Here is a 12,897-nt window from a genome sequence, read left to right as displayed (position 1 = left end):
GTAGGATTTAATAGCGACTCAAACCAAGCCTTAATGGTTTAACCAAAGATACAAGAAGACTATCTCTGAGAGGAAATGGATCAGTTACCAAAGAGTTCTCTACCAAATTTAACCAAAGAGTCATTAGGCCCTAAGAACTAGTTCCACAAATATTTTCTCCTGTTAACCTAAATTTAGAAAGAGAGAAAAGGACTCTCACCATTCTAGCTCCTTTGGACTTTGCAGATAGATATTCTAGGGGACTGACATGATAAGAAATCTCACTTTCTGCTGGCTGCTTGTCAGATGTCCCAAGGATCTCTCAGCTGCAGCAGCATCCTGGGCAAGTGGTGTCCAGCAACTTAAAGTGATCCTGACAACTATGCCAACTGTCAGAGAGGAAGACCTTCCTCTGCCCTGTGGTCCTAGAAGGACTTAGAATCAAATTGACATGAGACAGATCAACAGGAGAAAATCAAATTTAATAGGTATATATATGGGGAATCTACAAAGACATGAAATTCTCATGAGGAAATAGTTTTAAATTTAGGCAGGAAAGATGAAAATTAGTGACAAGATTGCCAGTGAATGATGGGCTTGAGGAGAACTGTAGAAGTGGAAGAACCTCTACCCCTTTCAATCTTCAATATAGGAAAAATGCTGGTCCTACCAATTATGTACTAAAAGAGAATTTCTTTTAGGAAGGAAGGAAATTAATGAGGTGATTTCAACGAGGTTAGGGTCTACAGTGGTTTCTTCCATGTCGTTTCCATTTTCCATCTCAGAGGATATTTGAATCCTCTTTGCTTGAGTCACCCTATTTATGTACCAAACCCTAAAATCACAAATCCTTGAATGGCAAAAGCTTTAGAAATCTCATCTTGTGGTTATTTAAGCAGAGAAAGTTATTTAACTTCTACTTAGATACCTGCTTGCAGATTTCTTCACTAAAGAGAATTCACTACCTCTAGAGGTAATTATGATAGAAAGATCCTCTGTTTCTGCATGTTGTGGTTCATGCTTTGTATTAAAACACAGTCATGGGCAGCATGAGTGGCTCAGTGGTTTAGCGCTGCCTTCAGCCCAGGGCGTGGTCCTGGAGACCAGGGATAGAGTCCCACGTCGGGTTCTCTGCATAGAGGCTTCAACCTCTACCTGTGTCTCTGCCTCTCTATCTATGTGTCTCTCATGAATAAACAAATAAAATCTTTTAAGAAAACAGTCATGATCTGTTAGACACATGCAGCAGATCTGTTAGAGTAAAGCCACACCCCTGGGATAGGGTGGGGATGGTCTCACTTGAAGTATCTATTTATCCTTTCACTCATTCATGCATTCACTCATTCAACAAATACTGAGTGTCTATATGTTAGGTACTATACCTGCTGCTAGAGAAACAGGGAAAAATAAAAACAGATATGGCTCTTGTTCAGATGGAGTTTGAAATGTAGTGGTTGTGATAGTAATAAAATAAGGAATCACACAAATAAGGGTGAAATACAACTGAAATAAAAGCTATGAAGAAAGGAAGACAGTTCTATGAGAAATGTAACAAAGGAACCTGGTCTAGCTTAGAGGGACAGGTCTAGGAAATCTTCTCTGAGGAAGTGATGCTGGAACTGAAATTTGAGTATTAAGTAGGGTTAGCCAAATGAAGTAGATGGAGGTGGAAAGTGGAGAGAGTGTTCTAGGAAGAAGAAAAGGCATGTGAAAAGGTTCTGTGGCCAACAAAAAATGGTATATCTGGAACTGAAAGAAGACCAGTGTGGGTGGAGCTTGAAGCATATGGGACAATGTGATGTGAGGCTGGGGATGTAAGTTTGGACAAGACCTTATAGGACCCTGTAGGCCACATTAATGATTATTTCCTCGAGTGTCATGGGAAATTATTGGACAGTGTCTACACAAGGTGATAACACAATCAGCTTTAACTTTTGAAAACATTACTCTGGTTGCTCTATAGAAAATGGGTTGGAGAGAATCCAACACGGATATGTGGAGACCAGTCTGTTGTAATAGATAAAATGAGAGATGATAGTAACATAGACAAATGTGACTGACAGTGTCATTGAAAAGATGTGGATGTTACAATGACATGGATGGAAATGGAGGGTGTTATCCTGAGCAAAATAAGTCAATCAGAGAAAGACAATTATCATGTGATTTCACTCATGTGAAATTTAAGAAACAAAACAGAGAATCATAGGGGAAAGGAGAGAAAAATAAGGTGAAATCAGAGAGGGAGACAAACCATAAGAGACACTTAACTATAGGAAACAAACTGAGAGTTGCAGGAGAGGAATGGGGGGATGGGGTAACTGGGTGATGGGTATTAATGAGGGAACGTGAAGTAATGAGCACCAGGTGACCTATGCAATGGATGAGTAACTGAACTCTACATCTGAAACTAATGATACACTATATGTCCATTAATTGAATTAAAATAAAAAATAAAAAAGAAGAAAAAGAAAGGATGACAGAAAGATGCTTTAAACACAGAAAAAAAAAGAAAAGATGTGGACGGACTAAGAAACTTTTGAGAGGTAAAATCAATAGGAACTAGTGATGGACTGGATATGAGGGAAAGGGGTGGCCAAGAATGACTCCTAGGTTTTTGAACTGCATGACTGGATAGTTGGGATGCCATTCACGGAAAAGAGGAAAACTGGGAGGAGATCATAGGTTTGGTCTTAGATGTACTAAATTTGAGTTGTGTTTCAGTCATCTCAGTAGAGATAAATATGCAGTACATACCGTAGGCATAGGCATGGATGAGTTTTCCTAATGAGAGAGTATAGAGTGAGAAGATAATGCAGCTTTGAGGAACTCCAACATTTAAAAACCAGTTAGGGAAAAATGAGCACCCCTCAAAGAAACCAATAAGGAGTCATGGGGGGGGGAGAAAAACAAAGAAAGGAGGCTAATGGAAGCAAGTATCTCAATAAAGAGGAAGCAATAAACAATGTCAAATGCCACTAAGAAGTCAAGTGTAACAAAGATTGAAAGCATCCTTTGGAGGTACTAAGCTCATTGGTGACCTAAATGAAAGCACTTTCAGGGTAGTAATGGAGCAGAAGCAAGAATGGAGTAGGCCAAGACGTGAATGCAGATAACTCTTTTGAGAAGTTTATTTGGAAGGCAAGAACAATAAGTGGTAACTGGAGGAGAGTGTGGAGTTGCAGGGGGTATTATTTTAAGATGGGAAAGACTGTTTTACCTGCTACTGAGAAGGGTCCAGCTGAGAGAAAGAGGTTGAATACATAGGAGAGAAAAGGGATAATTGATAGTGTAAAAAAGTGGGAAGGGATAGGCTACAAAATACCAGTGCAAGGAATGGTCTTCTAAGAATAAAGAATACTGTTTACAAGTTACAAGTGCAAAGTCCTATGTAGTCCTACGTAGTCCTACTCCACTGTTACAAGTGGAAAATCCTGCGTAGAATGTCATTGAGGTAATGTAGGAACAGAAGGTGAAATAAATAAGGCGATCTGTTATGAGAGAAAGTGAGAGGATAGACACAGAAGTTGGAGGTTTAAGGAAAGAGTGGAGAAGATTTGAAATAATCGTCCTACACAGGGAGAGGTACTAATGAAATTTAGCATGTAGTAGGATTGTGAAGCAGAGAAGAGGATGTCTAGAAACCAGGAGGTCTAAGTGATAGCTAAATCATCAACATGGACTCAGAAGTCTCCTAGGATGGTGGCAGGACTTGCAGTGCGGGAGGGAAAGCCAGTGAGATGGAAACCAGTCTTCGTTGAGAAAAAAAGTGTGTGTTCATTACTTAGGGCTTCTCTAACAAATTACCACAAACTGGGTGGCTTAACTACAGAAATTTATTCTCGAATAGTTCTGAAGACCAGAAGTCCTAAATCAAGGTGTTGGAAGGGTTGGTTCCCTCTAAGGACTCTGAGGGAGAGCTATGCCATGCGTCTCTCCAAGTTTCTGGTAATTGCTGACAATCCTCAGCATTCCTTGGCTTATCTTGCAGACATATCACTCCAATCTATGCCTCTGTCATCACATGACCATCTTCCCCCTGTGTATGTCTGTGTCCAAATTTCCCTCTTTTTATAAGGATATCAGTCAGGGGCTCACCTAATCCAGTATGACCACATCTTAACTTGATTACATCTGTAAAGGCCTTATTTCCAAATAAAGTCACCTTCACAGATACTAGGGGTTAAGACTTCAACATATCCTTTAGGGGGGCACAATTCAATGCACTACAGAGGATAATGACCAGGAGGACTGTCCATTACAGAAATGAGAAGGGGTGAGTTACATATCAAAATGATGTTTGTCTCAAAAAAAAATCTGTAGTTTTTGCAAAAGAGAAGAAAACAAATGGTCCGGAAGTAAGGTCTGGGGGCAAGGAAGACACCCACCCCACTTTCTGACTTTAAAATACTGGAAAGGACAACAAGCACTCTCACATAAGAAGATAGCAGGGGAAATGGAGCCCTCTGGGTAGAACTAGGTTTCTGTTAGGCAAAAGAGGTTGAGAATGATGATTAGGGAGCATCTGATCAAGAGGACTCTGGTGCAAGAGAAAAACCAAGAACCATATGATCCTCTCATTAGATGCAGAGAAAGCATTTGACAAAATACAGCATCCATTCCTGATCAAAACTCTTCAGAGTGTAGGGATAGAGGGAACTTTCCTCGACATCTTAAAAGCCATCTATGAAAAGCCCACAGCAAATATCTTTCTCAATGGGGAAGCACTGGGAGCCTTTCCCCTAAGATCAGGAACAAGACAGGGATGTCCACTCTCACCACTGCTATTCAACATAGTACTGGACGTCCTAGCCTCAGCAATCAGACAACAAAAAGACATTAAAGGCATTCAAATTGGCAAAGAAGAAGTCAAACTCTCCCTCTTCGCCGATGACATGATACTCTACATAGAAAACCCAAAAGCCTCCACCCCAAGATTGCTAGAACTCATACAACAATTTGGTAGCGTGGCAGGATACAAAATCAATGCCCAGAAATCAATGGCATTCCTATACACTAACAATGAGACTGAAGAAAGAGAAATTAAGGAGTCAATCCCATTTACAATTGCACCCAAAAGCATAAGATACCTAGGAATAAACCTAACCAAAGAGGTAAAGGATCTATACCCTAAAAACTATAGAACACTTCTGAAAGAAATTGAGGAAGACACAAAGAGATGGAAAAATATTCCATGCTCATGGATTGGCAGAATTAATATTGTGAAAATGTCAATGTTACCCAGGGCAATTTACACGTTCAATGCAATCCCTATCAAAATACCATGGACTTTCTTCAGAGACTTAGAACAAATTATTTTAAGATTTGTGTGGAATCAGAAAAGACCCCGAATAGCCAGGGGAATTTTAAAAAAGAAAACCATAGCTGGGGGCATCACAATGCCAGATTTCAGGTTGTACTACAAAGCTGTGGTCATCAAGACAGTGTGGTACTGGCACAAAAACAGACACATAGACCAATGGAACAGAATAGAGAATCCAGAAATGGACCCTGAACTTTATGGTCAACTAATAGTCGACAAAGGAGGAAAGACGATCCACTGGAAGAAAGACAGTCTCTTCAATAAATGGTGCTGGGAAAATTGGTCATCCACATGCAGAAGAATGAAACTAGACCACTCTCTTGCACCATACACAAAGATAAACTCAAAATGGATGAAAGATTTAAATGTGAGACAAGACTCCATCAAAATCCTAGAGGAGAACACAGGCAACACCCTTTTTGAACTTGGCCACAGTAACTTCTTGCAAGATACATCCACGAAAGCAAAAGAAACAAAAGCAAAAATGAACTATTGGGACTTCATCAAGATAAGAAGCTTTTGCACAACAAAGGATACAGTCAACAAAACTCAAAGACAACCTACAGAATGGGAGAAGATATTTGCAAATAATATATCAGATAAAGGGCTAGTTTCCAAAATCTATAAAGAACTTCTTAAACTCAACACCAAAGAAACAAACAATCCAATCATGGAATGGGCAAAAGACATGAAGAGAAATCTCACAGAGGAAGACATAGACATGGCCAACATGCACATGAGAAAATGCTCTGCATCACTTGCCATCAGGGAAATACAAATCAAAACCACAATGAGATACCATCTCACACCAGTGAGAATGGGGAAAATTAATAAGGCAGGAAACAACAAATGTTGGAGAGGATGCGGAGAAAAGGGAACACTCTTACACTGTTGGTGGGAATGTGAACTGGTGCAGCCACTCTGGAAAACTGTGTGGAGGTTCCTCAAAGAATTAAAAATAGACCTGCCCTACGACCCAGCAATTGCACTGTTAGGGATTTACCCCGAAGATTCAGATGCAATGAAACGCCGGGGCACCTGCACCCCGATGTTTCTAGCAGCCATGTCCACAATAGCCAAACTGTGGAAGGAGCCTCGGTGCCCATCGAAAGATGAATGGATAAAGAAGATGTGGTTTATGTATACAATGGAATATTACTCAGCCATTAGAAACGACAAATACCCACCATTTGCTTCAACGTGGATGGAACTGGAGGGTATTATGCTGAGTGAAGTAAGTCAATCAGAGAAGGACAAACAGTGTATGCTCTCATTCATTTGGGGAATATGAATAATACTGAAGGGGAATATAAGGGAAGGGAGAAGAAATGTGTGGGAGATATCAGAAAGGGAGACAGAACATAAAGACTCCTAACTCTGGGAAACGAACTAGGGGTGGTGGAAGGGGAGGAGGGCGGGGGGTGGGGGTGAATGGGTGACGGGCACTGAGGGGACACTTGACGGGATGAACACTGGGTGTTATTCTGTATGTTGGTAAATTGAACACCAATAAAAATTAATTTATAAAAATAAAAAAATAAAAGGGCAAAAATGAAAAAAAAAGAGGGCTCTGGTGGACAGCTTGGGGAGATGAAGTAAAACTGGAGTGATGGAGGGATGGAGGAGCTCAGGTTAAAAGCAGAGCATTATGAGAAATAATGTGAGGGTAAAAGTGAGGCTTACACTTTGAGAGTAGACTGATCACTTTAGGAGTTGTGGGGCAGGATGAATTTAGTCCTGGCATCTTCGAGAAGTTATCAGGCTTTGGGCATGGTGGCCAGAAAACCAGCTCTCTCATCTTGGGTTGGTGGCAGCTTCAGGAGCTGTAGACTCTACATACCTTAGAGTAGTGGTGGCCCCAGAATTGACCATCTCTGTACCTTTAAGGTCTAGAGTGGAATGGAGTCTAAGACGGGGTCATTCTGTTAGTTACCCAGTGATGAGTCTGTATTCCTCATACAAGAAATTGGAAATGAGAGGGAAAGCTAAGGTGGGCTAAGAGGTGGACATTTACTTCTCTTGGTCTTGACTGAGAAGGTATTGAAATATCTAAGAGGAATCCCCTGGGTCGTAGGTTTTAAAATAGGGTCCTCTATCTCTTTGCCCTATTTGCCAATTCACCCACCACTGCTGAACAATCCAGCAAGCTGCAAATGCTATCTGGTGCTCAATCTAGGTGATTACCCAGAATCACTAACACTCTTCTAAAGTGAGCATGAACTCTTGTGTTCAAATTTTGCCTCAGCCACTTGCTAACTGTGTGACCTTAGACAAGTAACTTGATCTGTCCCTCAATTTCTTCATCTGGAAAATGGCGAAAATGATAGTTCCTATCTCACAGAATTGTTGTCACAGAGGATTAAGTAACTTGACATCTGTCAATGCTTAGAACAGTATCCAGTACATACTAAGCACTATATAAGCATTTTTATTGTTATTAATTCTCTCTCCCATCCCCTCACTTAATCACTTGACACTACCCTGCTTGCCGGTAATCATCTTGGCTATGAACCCTAATTTGAATAACTACTTCTGATTGGTCCCCTATGGGGGCTCTTCCCTGGGTCTCTTTACCTCTAGACCAATTAAGCCTAGGTCCTTCAACTGTTCCTTATATGATGTGACAGCTGGTGCACCAGCCTAGTGACCCACCTTTGGACACTTTGTCAATGTATCCCTGTTTAAATGGGTTGTCCAGAATGGAGCACAGTGCTCCAGGATATGACAAGTATAGGCAGAACCATCTTTTCTCTTGTTCTAGTTATATACTTCTACTAATGCAGCCTAAAATCTAATTAGCTCTTTTGGCAGCATCATCACTCCGTTGACTCATCACTCCATTGACTTTATGATCAAATCAAGGTATTTTTCACATGTGCTGCTGCTAAACCAGGCAGGTCTCTTCTATGCTGTGCTAGAGGAACAAAACCGCTGTACTTGCTGAAAGGAAGTCAAGTCTAGCAGTCAAAGCCCAGTGTATGACGGGTTTAGTAAGGAAGGGCAGTCAAGGCAAGCAGTTAGTTGGTGGTTGGGGTTCATGGTAGGTGCTACCAATTGCCTGCCCAATAAGGATTTCCTTCTTCTTCCTTACTCACAGAATTCCAACTTTGTTCAGAGCAGCATTGTGCCCAGCTAAAAGTAGTGGACTTTCTGGCTTCCTTTGCAGCTGGGAGTGTTCTTATAACACAGTTCTAGTCAAAGAGATGTAGGTAAATGTCACTGGGGAGAGTGCTCCATTCTTAATACAAAGCCTCTCTAGAAGGTTCTTTGTCCTTAGCCTTCTTGCCCTACAGCTGTTTTCCTTTCTTCCTGTCTATAATGCAGACATGAGACCCAGAGCTGTAGCAGGTGTCTTACGACCATGAGACAAAAAGCAAATCTACCCTAAGGACAGTGGAGATGAAAAGCCAGGGCCTCGATGGCATGGTTAAACTGTCAAACCAGTCCTGAACCATGTATTCAGGGGATTTTTGGTACACAAGACAAATCAACCTCTATCTTACATAGCCACTATTGTTGACATATTATTTGCAATTAAAAGCATACCTAACTGACATAGGGTTACCAATTGGAAAACGGGGGATCCAAGTGGAGGGCTAACATGACCATAGGAATTTAGACATTTAGAAATACAAGTGGGCATTTGGGGTCAGAGGAGTCCATTAGTATAGGCCATCAGCCTTCAGCCACTTGGGTGGGGGGGGCTTGGGGTCAGGACCTTCTTCTCCCTAGATGGTGGACTAAAAGAGCCTACTGGTCCTAGGACTTGATAGGGGAGGATCTGGCAGGATCTCTGACTAGGGGGCTCAGCCATAGGACAGGAGACAGAAGGCCAGGGATCGAACTGAGCAATGAGATAGAGGCTCAGTGGAAATTTGAAATAAAGCTCAGACTGGTGACAAAAGGGCTACTTGATCCTGAGTTCCAGAACACAGAGTAAGGTTACTTCCATCCTTTCTGTCTTAGGACAGGTGTAGCCTCGGGCAGGAGGGAAAGTACTCCAACTATAGAGGGATGGGGGGGTGGGGGAGGGGCAGGGGCTGGGATCCAGGCAGAGCCTGACAAGTTTTAGTTCAAGCGTGCTTTAGCCATCCTGACACTCTTCTTACAGGTTCTTAGATTCGGCCTTAATTACAAGCTCTTGTTCCCATCTTTTTCCTATGACCTTTTAAGATCTGAGCTTAACAGAAAGCTCCCTATGTAAACATATTAGTCTCTTTAAATGGCTCCCACTTTTTATTCTTCCTAATTGTCAGGATTTCACAGTGAAAAACCTTCCCTTCCTCCTTCTACTCCAAGGTGTCTTCCCCTTACCAGGTTTGGGGGCACCCTATCACTCTTGCTAGGCAGACTGGGTCCCATCAGAAGTGATCCACCTTTACCCTCCAGTGTTAGCCTCTGCTAACCTGCAGCACGTAGAGAAAAAGGGCTGGGCGGAAAGCTGGCCAGGGCCCACCAATTCTGGAGAGCCCAGTCCCCCACCTACACCTGGCTGTTCTGTTCCTAGGGCCTGATTAGAGGCCCATGCCTCCCCTTTCCCAATCCCAATTTCTTGTGTAATTTAGAGGGAGAGAATGAGAGCTTCCTCTGACGGCTGTCATGCTACCACTTCTCCTTTGTTTGCAGCAGGTACTGTATAGGTAAGTTACTGTTATATTGTGCTCCTGTGATAAATGGACTTTTGTGAGGCACTTTTTGCCCTGTGTGTGCTTGAGGAGGGAGGGAGTCTTGCCTGAGTGACTTCTCACAGAAAGCTCCAGAGGTGCTTAGAGCTGATAGCCTAGGCCAGGCAGGCTGCTCTTTCATTGGCATTTGAGGGTGTCAATCACTGTGGCCCTGCCAATCAGCTCAGAACCAGGTATCTGTAAGCGATTAGCCTTCTTTGTTAAACAGAACACTGAACCCTCTAAGGACTAAACAAAGAATGGCTCTGGAAAGACAGTTCCTAGGGAGGCAGGGGCAGCCATGCCAGTGTGACAAACTCGAACCCTTTGGTTTCCTCTTCCCTCAGGCCCTACTTTATTCCTTACATCTAGGCCAGTCCCAGGTCGTTTTAATTCTACCTGTCATTTCCTTCCCATGTAATTCTTCTCTTTACTCCTTCTGCTGCTTTGTTTAGCCCTCAACACCTCTCATCTGAACTACCAACTAGTCTACTAACCAGTTTCCCTGCCTCCAGTCTCCCCCTGCCCCAACCCAATCTCCCTCATGCAGCCAAATGGGTCTTCTAAAAATACAAATCTGATTGTGTGACCTCCTGCTGAAAACCTTTCAGCCTCTTTTGTGGCTCTTAGTACCCCGGGGATAAAGTCCAAACTACTTAACACGGCACCCAGGACCCTTCATGATTTGGCTCCTGCCAAATCCTCAGCCTCATTTTTGGCAGTGCTCCCATTTCACACCTATTCACAATGAACTACTTTGCAGGTTTCTGAACATGCCATTCTTGGCTTTGCTCCTGGGCCTTTACACATGACATTCCCTCTGCCTGGGACATCCTTCACACACCACCTTCTCTCCTATCTGTCTAGCCAATCCTTACTCATCCCTAAGACTTCAACTAAACTCCTTTGGCCCAAGACACATATTTTGTGCATGCCTATATCTCTGATGCCTAGTACAGCATCTGGAACATAACAGATCCTCAAAAGATGTTTGCCAAGTGAATGAATGAATGCCCCCAACTCATATGGCTGTGTGCAAAGTTGTCTCTGAGGGAAGCTGGCAGAGTGGATCAGTCCTTTCCCTTATGGGAGGAAAATCTCTCCTTCCTCCCACTCTTATTTATCCATATTGCACTGGGTTGCAATTTCTTCTTTAAAACGTCTGTATCCCTAATTCTACTGTGAGCATTTCAAGGGTGGGGCCATGCCTGATCCATTTCAGTCTCCTACCTAGTGCCCAACATAGTACCTGGAACATAATGAATGAATAGGCCTCCCAAATGCCTGACAGTTTTGTTCCTTGTCTCATATCCCTTCACTCCCTTCCCCACAAGCTCTCACCACCAGTACAGCCAAACCGTCACACTTGTGGCTTCACAAACTTACAGGGCTCCTCTTCATCCCTGAAACATTCACCTGCATTCCTCCTAAGTGGAATGCCCTTCCAATCCCCACCCCAATCCTGCTACTTCTTTAAGAACTAGCTCAAATTTTCACTCTTCGAGAAACCATTCATGCACCTATCCCAGCCCACCCTGGCTAGTGCTAATGATTCCCACCTGTCTCACTTAGCCCTTGGTATCCCCTCCTATTAATCAGGGGGAAACCAAGTCTCAGAGAAAGGACTCTCTCAAGGACACATGTTATGTTCTGTGGAAGAACTATTGTTTGAACCCTAGTCTCCAGCCCATGAATCCTCCCACTAGCCAACTTACATGATTTCTTTCCTCCTGTATACTATAACTTCCTTTAAGTCAGGACTGTGTGTCCACCCCTTCATCTTTCCAGGGCTTCCCTGGAGTGTGAAGAGAGCTCTAGAGCCATACAGCCTGGGTTTCTGCCTTGGCTTCATCAGTTGCTAGCTTTGTGGCCTTAGCCAACTTAACCTCTCTACATCTGAGCTGCCTCATATGTAAATGTAGAAAACAATATAGTGCCTACCTCACAACATTGTTGTGAAGATTAAATTAAATAATGTAAGCAAGGTACCTAGAGCAGTAATCTAGCACCTAGTATTCTCTCAATAAAGGCAATTTTCTTTATTGCTGTTATTCTTAATATTAACACATTTTTACTGGTGATGGTTGATTAAAAATTTGAATGAAGGAGTTACTTGGAGTGGGAGGGAGTGAGGAAAAGAAGTAGACAACAGGACCAGTCTGAGATTTGGTGGAATCCAAACAAGGTTAGTGGCGCGGCTGGACCTTTGTATGTCTGAGTTCCTAGTGCCATGTGACTCTGAGGGCCCCAAGCACATGGTTCCATCCGGGCCGCGCAGCTTCCCTAACTCTCTTAGCTATTCTCAGCAGCCTGTAGGGGGAGCCAGGAAGCTAGGAAAGGGGGAGAGGCTGCTGTAAATCTTACTAAGGGCAGAAACCCTATCTCTACTACCCATCTTAGCCCACCGTCTTGCCCCCTCCATGGCGCTCTCCGGGCTCTGACCTCTTTGGCAGCAGAGCTAGGAGCTGTCCTTCAGCACCAGGGGCCGTCTGGGCCTCGGGCAGGGCAGTGAGGGTGACTGCTGAGTTAGGGACATGGGACTGGTCCGATCCGCAGCCGGCTCCAGCATCGCCTAGTCACGGGGACAGGGGAGGCGACTCAGGGAGGCAGCAAGACGCTAACGAGAAGCCTCCTGCCTCCGGCCACCAAGAATCACCCTCAGCGGGGAGTGAGCAGCCGCCCTGGGGAGGGAGGCGGGCACCCAGGTGGGCGGGGGAGGGAGAGAGCCGGGGCCTGGGACTCAGCGTGTGGCGTGTGCACGCGGGGAGCCAGCGGATGAACGGAGGCGCTGAAGTGAATGGAGTTGGGGGTGGACTGGAAACATCCCCAAACAGCACAGGCTGGGGCCGGCTGGGGCTGCGGCGGGGGGGCGGGGGGCGCGCGAGTCCTGAGGCGCAGGCGCAGTTGGGGCCCCAGTCCCGCTCCCTCCTCCTC

This window comes from Nyctereutes procyonoides, unplaced genomic scaffold (assembly GCF_905146905.1).
Source record: "Nyctereutes procyonoides isolate TBG_1078 unplaced genomic scaffold, NYPRO_anot_genome, whole genome shotgun sequence".
Lineage (NCBI taxonomy): Eukaryota > Metazoa > Chordata > Mammalia > Carnivora > Canidae > Nyctereutes > Nyctereutes procyonoides.
Note: the sequence above shows the minus strand (reverse complement) of the source record.